At 41.1% G+C, this 8,582-nt stretch overlaps 1 protein-coding gene across 22 annotated transcripts in view; it reads left to right on the top strand.

Annotated features, from left to right (window-relative positions):
* The window catches only part of LOC105478829 (DLG associated protein 1), a 493,816-nt gene that overhangs the window by 304,339 nt on the left and 180,895 nt on the right, over window positions 1–8,582 (top strand). The window lies entirely within an intron of this gene.

Raw genomic sequence — 8,582 nt, 5'->3', positions numbered from 1 at the left:
AAAGCTGTATTTATTTCTTCAGCACATGATAAGAAGCCAGCCACCGCCAGCATGTCTGAATCATAAGTCTTGGCCTCAGTGACTAGCAGCATGAGATGTAGAGCCTAATTCTGTTGATGGTGGTGAAAAAGACTAATAAATTAGGAAGCTAGAGGAAAAAACTACAGTATATGAAAACAAAAAAAAAAGAATAGACATTATAAGGAATTCTCCTTTAAAGAAATACTTGAGGAAGAAATAGGGAAGCAAAAAGAGTAATCACTTCCTTTCTTTATTCCTTTTTAAAAGTTACTCTCTTCTCTAAATGTGTTATTTCAACCTGTACTTCCTCTGGGCACTTTCATCACTTTATTGCTCTAGCAGGTGATTCCAGGCCAGTCTGAGGTCTTGGGGCTTCAGAAGCAATCAAGCCCTTTGGAAATCCCCAAAGGCTTTTTCAGGAGCTAAAACAAGGCAAGAAAAATATCTCCTTCCTTGGTATTGTTTAAAAATACTCTTGCCTGGCCCGGTGCAGTGGCTCATGCCTGTAATCCCAGCACTTTGGGAAGCCGAGTCAGGCAGATCACAAGGTCAGGAGATCGAGACCATCCTGGCTAACACGATGAAACCCGTCTCTACTAAGAATACAAAAAATTAGCCAGGCGTGGTGGCAGGCACCTGTAGACCCAGCTACTTGGGAGGCTGAGGCAGGAGAATGGCATGAACCCAGGAGGCAGAGCTTGCAGTGAGCCGAGATGGTGCCACTGCACTCCAGCCTGGCGGACAGAGCGAGACTCCATCTCAAAAACAAAAAAAAATACCCTTGCCCTGGATTGGTGGCTCACACCTGTAATTTCAACACTTTGAGAGGCCATGGGGGACAGATCGATTGAGCCCAGGAATTTGAGACTAGCCTGAGCAACATGGCAAGACCCCAACTCTACAAAAAATACAAAAATTAGCCGGGTTTCATCACACACGCCTGTAGTCCCAACTACTTGGAAGACTGAAGTGGGAGGATCACTTGAGCCTAGGAGTTGAAGTCCACAGTGAGCCTTGACTGCACCACTGCACTCCAGCTAGGGAAACAGAGTGAAACACTGTCCAAAAAAAAAAAACCCTCACCCAGCCCGCAGTGTACTGTTAATAATCCTAAAGTTCAGAAATGCTCAACAATGCTTAGGAATTCCACACAAAAAAAATGGGAATCAAGGGGGAGGCTTGTCGGCCTTTCCAAACTGTATGCCAGGATTTTATGAGGTGTTCTAGAAATAAATTTGAAAACAATAAAAGTATATCTTACCCTAGTTACATGTTGTAAACCTCTTAAAAAATCACAGTGCTTTTTAGCATATCGAGGACTCTAAGAAACCCTACAATCAAGAAACCTCTTTAATTCTAATTGATCCAGAATTTTCCAAATTTACAGCAAAACTTTTTTTTTTTTTTCTCAAGACGTGCTTTTATCTCTCTCAGAACTGGTCTTCCAAGGCATACAATTTGGGAGATACTTGAACAACAATTATGACACAGTGGCCTGGTTATATTTGTATGGGTCCTAGTCCTGGACACATGGAAATACACCTTTAAATCCATCATTCATGTTCTGATTTGCTGAGGTGGGTAGCAGTTCTCAATACGTATCAGCTTCCCACTGAAATGGCTGATTACCTTCTCTTCTTGATGATATTTAGAGAAGGGAAAAGATAGGTCAGCTTTAAAAAAAAGGGATACAATGATACCATTTGTCTGATATATACAAGGCCAGAGATTATTTTTCAGACATTCCCAGTGTCACCAAAACGAGGGCAACCTGACCCTGGGTGATGGGGTATCTAAAATTACATTCCTGAAACCCATTAACGGTCAAACAGAGAGGAGAGTTGATTTGGCAGCCAGGTTTTTCACTTTGTTGCTCTAGCTGATGAAAAGGTTTGTTGTTTGAGGTCAGTAATTACAGTCTGAGGTTTAGGAGTCCTTTGGTTTTAACACAAGCAGAGATAAATGACTAAATTCTTCCAGAAACCACAGATCCTGCATTGCAAATAATACAATAAATAATACAAAGAATCTTCAAATATTATTTTTTAACTTAGTAAATGTTCATTCAGCGCTTTAGTGTGCAAAATATTGTGCCTAGAGGAGACAGAGCTCAGGGGTAGGACCTCATGGTCTTTCTAGAGAGGCAGACACGCATAAACAGATCAGGAATGCATGAAACCGGATCCGCTAAAGGTAAACTGAGTGTGAATGAGCTAAGCCCAGGGTTCTCCATGACAGCATTCCCAGTATCAAATCTGTTTCTTATTAACACATCCCTGCAGTGGAGTCAACAGTAAAGGGCCTCGGAGGGTTCTGGAGACCAGAAAGGAGGCCGGATGAAAGAGGCCAGTCTCATGCACCATCAGACATTCCTGCGAACACGTAAAGAATCCATGAGGAGGGAGTGGGGAGAGCAAGCATTGCCAGATGTCTCCAAGCCAACCCTTTAACCCATTCCTTTACCTGCTTCCAACTTCAAGTTTCATTTCTTACTTTTGGTAGGGGTGTGTGTGTGTGTGTGTGTGTGTGTGTGTGTGTGTGTGTGTCTTTTTTTAATACCTAGAATATATCTTAAACTGATGGGAGAAAAGCAAATATTATCAATAGTAACATTCTAAAGTTTGTTCTGAGACATTGTAGTAGTCATATACATGAACGGGCACTTCACATTTTTCTTTTTTTGTTGTTGTTTTTTAATAACTTTCAGCACTTCACTGATCTTTCCCTTCAAGTGCCAAGATTCCTCAAGGGTTGCATCCCTTCCATCTCTGAGAGTAACTGCCCTCTGCTTCCCTTTAGAGGGCTGGATTTCTACGTTGCATCTCACATCTTTGTCTGGTTTTAAGTCACAGATTCTTTCATACAAATCAAGAAATTCACATTTGATAACCATTAACTATATCCATTTTAGATGAGAAAGAATTATCTTGTGATTAAATTTTAAAACAGTCTCTGAGGATTGGAATAATTGTACTCATAAAGCTATTGTTTGGTCAGAATTTCTTTCAATGTTATAGGTTGGTCATTTGTTTACTTTGGCCTTTTTTATATTCTATATACATACTGCACTTCCCAGCATAAAATTTGTTTTGCTTATTTTTTGGCAATGAGTTCTCAGTTTTATCTGTGAAAGTCCTGTACACACTTTTGCAAGTTATTGTTTCTAAGTTCATAGCTATACCTTTAAGTATTTCTGAAAGTACTTTTCCATTGTGATGACCATATATAATTAGTTAATAAAGCTTCATACATTTAGACTTAGTTCTTCATTTTAAAGAGTAAATGTTCTTCAAAATTCTTTTTTTTTTTTTTTTTTTTTTTTTTTTTTGAGATGGAGTCTCGCTCTGTCGCCCAGGCTGGAGTGCAGTGGCCGGATCTCAGCTCACTGCAAGCTCCGCCTCCCAGGTTTACGCCATTCTTCTGCCTCAGCCTCCTGAGTAGCTGGGACTACAGGCGCCCGCCACCTCGCCCGGCTAGTTTTTTTTTTTTTGTATTTTTTAGTAGAGATGGGGTTTCACTGTGTTAGCCAGGATGGTCTTGATCTCCTGACCTCGTGATCCGCCCATCTCAGCCTCCCAAAGTGCTGGGATTACAGGTTTGAGCCACCGCGCCCGGCCCTGTTCTTCAAAATTCTTAAGCATTTTAAATTTGTGAGCCAATTTCTTGTCAGATCTGATAAGATCATCATCATATTTGTAAAGTAATTAATGAAGAGCTATATCAAAGCAAGTCAACATTTTATTGTGTTGTTGGCATATGCTCACATTATTGGTATTATCGTTAATTCTTTTACACCATCTGTCCATTTCATGAAGCTAATTCAGAGAAAACTAGATCATATAATCAGAGAAGCCTCCTACTTGGGCACCCACAGACTGAAGCACCTTAAAGTGAACTGAATACCAAAGTGTAAGAGAGAGTGCCTGTATTCACTTCTTACGGCTGCTGTAATAAACTTGGTGACTTAGACGAACACATATTTATCATCTCGGAATTCTGAAATGTCAGAGACTGATCAGGTATCACCAGGCTAAAATTAAGATGTCAGCAGGACACTGATCCTTCTGGAATCTCTTGGGAATAATCCATTTCCTTACATTTTCCAGCTTCTAGAGGCCACCCACATTCCTTGGCTGGTGGCCCCTTCCATCTTCAAAGCCAGCAATGGTTCACTGAGTCTTCCTTAGCCTGGAACAGTCTGACTCCCGCTCCATTTACAAGGACCCCATGATGACATTAGGCCCACCCTAATAATCCGGGATAATCTTCCCACCTCAGGATCCTTAATCAGTTCTACAAAGACCCTTTGGCCAGATAAGATAATATTTATAGGTTCCAGGATTAGAACTTAGGTATCTCTGGGGGAGGGGCATTATTCTGCCTCCCACAGGGCCTCTGACATCTGTTCTAGAACATCTGTTCTATGTGCAGGATCCCACCTTCCTACATACTCTTAGAGGGCATTTGGTATGCACCCTACTTTACAGATTTTAAAAGTCAACTGAGAATCTGGCCAATTATTTCTTTGATCTAGGCTGGATCTCTTCGCTTCCTGAGGCAACTAAAGTCTCTGGTTCAATCATGAAAATCCTTAGGACAAAAGAAAAATCGCAGGAAAGAAACATCTTTGTACAGAGCCCCCATTGCTATGCACAGCATTGATATAAGGGAACACTGCCTTTGCCCTATAATATATAAACTGAATAAAAATATGCAATATTTATTATTATCATAACCAATATAGTCTTTAAATAATGCTGTTAATTCTATTAACAGCATGGTTTGCTATAGTTTTCAAAGCAAGAGCTGTCTAAACAGCCTTCCCCCATGATGCCTTAATTGAAGGAATCTGTTAGGGATTCCTAGTGCTTTTTGAAAAGTGTCATACTTGATCAAAACAGTCTGGTTTCTAAGAAACACCCTTACACAGCATTCCCTTTCTATTATCATTTTATTTATTATTTTAGTTTATTCTTTTTGTTTGCTTGTTTGTTTGTTTTGAAATGGAGTCTTCTCTGTCACCCAGGCTGGAGTGCAGTGGCACAATGCAGCTCACAGTAACATCGCCTCCTGGGTTCACACGATTCTCCTGCCTCAGCCTCCCAAGTAGCTGGGATTACAGGCACGTGCCACCACGCCCAATTAAATTTTTTTGTATTTTTAGTAGAGACGGGCTCTCACCATGTTGGCCAGGCTGGTCTCAAACTCCTGACATCAGGTGATCCTCCTGCTTTGGCCTCCCTAAGTACTGGGATTACAGGCGTGAGCCACTGCACCCGGCCTACAGCATTCCCTTTCTAAATTTTGCTGCTGTGTCATTACATGAGGGCAGGGGCCTTGAAGAGCAATTGTGTTGTGTTGTATTATATAATGTGCTCCTAGGTTTCTTGGTTTATTCTTGTCTTATAATGAAGATTTAAAGGGTAGCACCTTGGGCTGGGCACAATGGCTCATGGCTGTAATCCCAGCACTTTGGGAAGCCAGTGCAGGAGGATTGGTTGAGGGCAGAAGTTTGAGACCAGCCTGGTCAACATAGTGAGATTCCCCATCTCTACAAAATAAATAAATAAATAAAGGGTACCATCTTTGGATTTTTTTTTTTTTTTTTTTTTTTTTTTTTTTTTTTTGAGACAGAGTCTCACTTTCTCACCCAGGCTGGAGTGCAGTGGCACAACTTCAGCTCACTGCAACCTCCGCCTCCTGGGTTCAAGTGATTCTCCTGCCTCAGCCTCCCGGGGAGCTGGGACTACAAGCAAGCGCCACAACGCCAGCTAATTTTTGTGTTTTTAATAGACAGGGTTTCACCATGTTGGTCAGGCTGGTCTGGAACTCCTGACCTCAAGTGATCCACCCGTCTTGGCCTCCCAAAGTGCTGGGATTACAGGCATGAGCCACCATGCCAGGCCCCATTTTTGGATTTTTACCGTGAGACACTGAATACTAGAGAAATACACCTTGCTCTGTGTCATGTTCCTTTCTCTTGGGTGCTGATACATCATACTTAAATCTACGTTTCACTACGTGATACATTTACCAAAACACCTTATTAAGGCAATAACTGAAATCAAGAAGATACGCTCATTTTTTACAAGGTAATGCAGGCTTCTCAGCAATATTCGATATTTTTATTCCAAATGTTTAGGGGGAAAAAATTAGCGCTTTGTAAATAATGCCAAACATTAAGTTGTGGCTACTAAAAGGAACACCCAATACAGGATAACTGTGTTTTCAGCTTTTCATTTGAACAATCCTTAGAAAATTTTCACTGTATGCAAATCCTTGTTTGACTTTATCAAATAAGTTGCTAAACTATGCTGCCTTCACTCCCTACACGATTTTGGTTGCCATGTTGATGGCTAATTACATACAGGTGTGGTCTAAGTGACAATTTTTTTTTCCCGTTTCATCAGAATCTCAGCAATTTTTCTCCTGTAGACAAAGACCCTCCCTCCCAGGTTTCGCCTAGTCTCTGTCAGTGAACACCGCAACTGCCCTGAAGGGGTGCCCCAACCCTGTTGTCTTTTCTTCTTTCACTTCTTATAGAGGATTAGTTCCTATAGCATTGCAATAGTACAATCCTGGGTGAATTGCTTTTCCTGTTGTGAATGATTCATGCAATGAAAGTGGAAGATCACTAATTTTCAAGGCAATATGGCTTAAATAAAAACGTCTTGGCCAGGTGTGGTGGTTCACATCTTTCATTCCAGCACTTTGGGAGGCGGAGGCAGGAGGATTACCTGAACTCAAGGGTTCGAGACCAGCCTGGGCAATAGAGCAAGACTCCATCTGTGCCAAAAAAAAAAAAAAGGTCAGGCTTGGTGGCTCACACCTGTAATCCCAGCACTTTGGGAAGCCGAGGAGGGCAGATCACAAGGTCAGGAGATTGAGACCATGGTGAAACCCCATCTCTACTAAAAATACAAAAAATTAGCCAGGCGCCGTGGCGGGCTCCTGTAGTCCCAGCTATTCAGGAAGCTGAGACAGGAGAATCACATGAACCCGGGAGGCAGAGCTTGCATTGAGCTCAGATCGCGCCACTGCACTCCAGCCTGGGTGACAGAGTGAGACCTTGTCTCAAAAAAGCAAAGGAAAAACATTGTAATTAAAAAAAAAATCTTACCCAGTCATATTATAAATATATGGTATTTTAATGAGCTGTCATCTCTCCTAGAGTACATTTTTCATATCAATGATAGAATACAGCTATTTAACTAGCTGGATCAAACATCACCTTGTTTCTGTTCCTGAATAACAGTAGGCACCACTTACTGACGGCTTAATGTCTCAGAACCAGTTATTTGTGCCCTTATTTAATCCTTTTGTCCCCGCACCGAGGGAGATATTACTTGCTCCATCTTAAGAGCAAGATGAAATTTTTTCATTAAGATGAAAAAAATAAGAATCTTGGAGAGTAAGTGATTTCCCAAAAAACATACCTCTAGTAAGAGATCGCAATACCACACTCCCTCCCAAACACTAATTGTATTTCCTTTGCTTTTTCTTACCGTCATTTCTCAACAATACTGCTAACAGTGTTTGCCTTTTACAGTCTTACAAGTGTTCTGAGATGATTTAATACTCTTTAATTATTTGCTTAATGCCTAATTTCCTCTCTGTGATGATAATCCTTTTTCTGAGCCTCATTACTGCTGCATATCCCTCATATAGGGAAAACAGCAGCTATATTTATTTCTAGCCCACTTAAGCACTTATTATTTCATCCTTGGTTTTTAGTTGGTTCTCTGAAACTGAAATGCATCATTTATCATCCCAAATAGAGATTTTTTTAAAATGTTTCTCTCTTGATAGATTTGGAGGCTTTCTAAGTCTAATCTTTTCTCTGTAAAACTTCAGGCTAGGTTTTAATAAAGCTATTTTTACAGGATTGTATCAAAACAGTTCTTGCTTATATATTGTTGATACCTTTGGTTTGGGTAGTTTATTATAAAGAGACACTAAATTGATCTCTTGATGTGTTTGACCGTTTCTCACCTGATTTCATCTACCATCAGCTCTTTGTCTGTAACTGATCAGTAAGAGTACTCAGTAGGAAACATACCACTCAATGGACTTTCTTCCTCAAAGCTTTGGATGTGGCCAGGTGCAGTGGCTCACACCTGCAATCCCAACACTTTGGGAGGCTGAGGCTGGTGGATCATGAGATCAGGAGTTCGAGACCATCCTGGCCAACATGGTGAAACCCCATCTCTACTAAAAATACAAAAATTAGCCAGGCGTGGTGGCGCAGGCCTGTAATCCCAGCTACTCAGGAGGCTGAGAGAGGAGAATTGTTTGAACTGGGAGGCAGAGGTTGCAGTGAGCCGAGATCGTGCCACTGTACTCCAGCCTGAGTGACGGAACAAGACTCCATCTCAGAAAAAATTTAAAAAAGGAAAAAGAAAGAAAAAAGCTTTGGATACTAGTATTTAATCAAGCAAATAATGCTCATAAATAATGAGGATGCTCTAGGAGTCCTATGCTATCAGTGCTTTCCGTAGAACCCAGTTAGAGTCCAGTGCCTACACCCCACACCAGTCCTCAGAGGGCTACAGCCCACAGGA

The sequence above is a fragment of the Macaca nemestrina genome, chromosome 19 (assembly GCF_043159975.1).
Source record: "Macaca nemestrina isolate mMacNem1 chromosome 19, mMacNem.hap1, whole genome shotgun sequence".
NCBI classification, from domain to species: domain Eukaryota; kingdom Metazoa; phylum Chordata; class Mammalia; order Primates; family Cercopithecidae; genus Macaca; species Macaca nemestrina.
The sequence above is the reverse complement of the archived record's forward strand: the minus strand, read 5'-3'. Positions and strand labels throughout refer to the sequence as shown.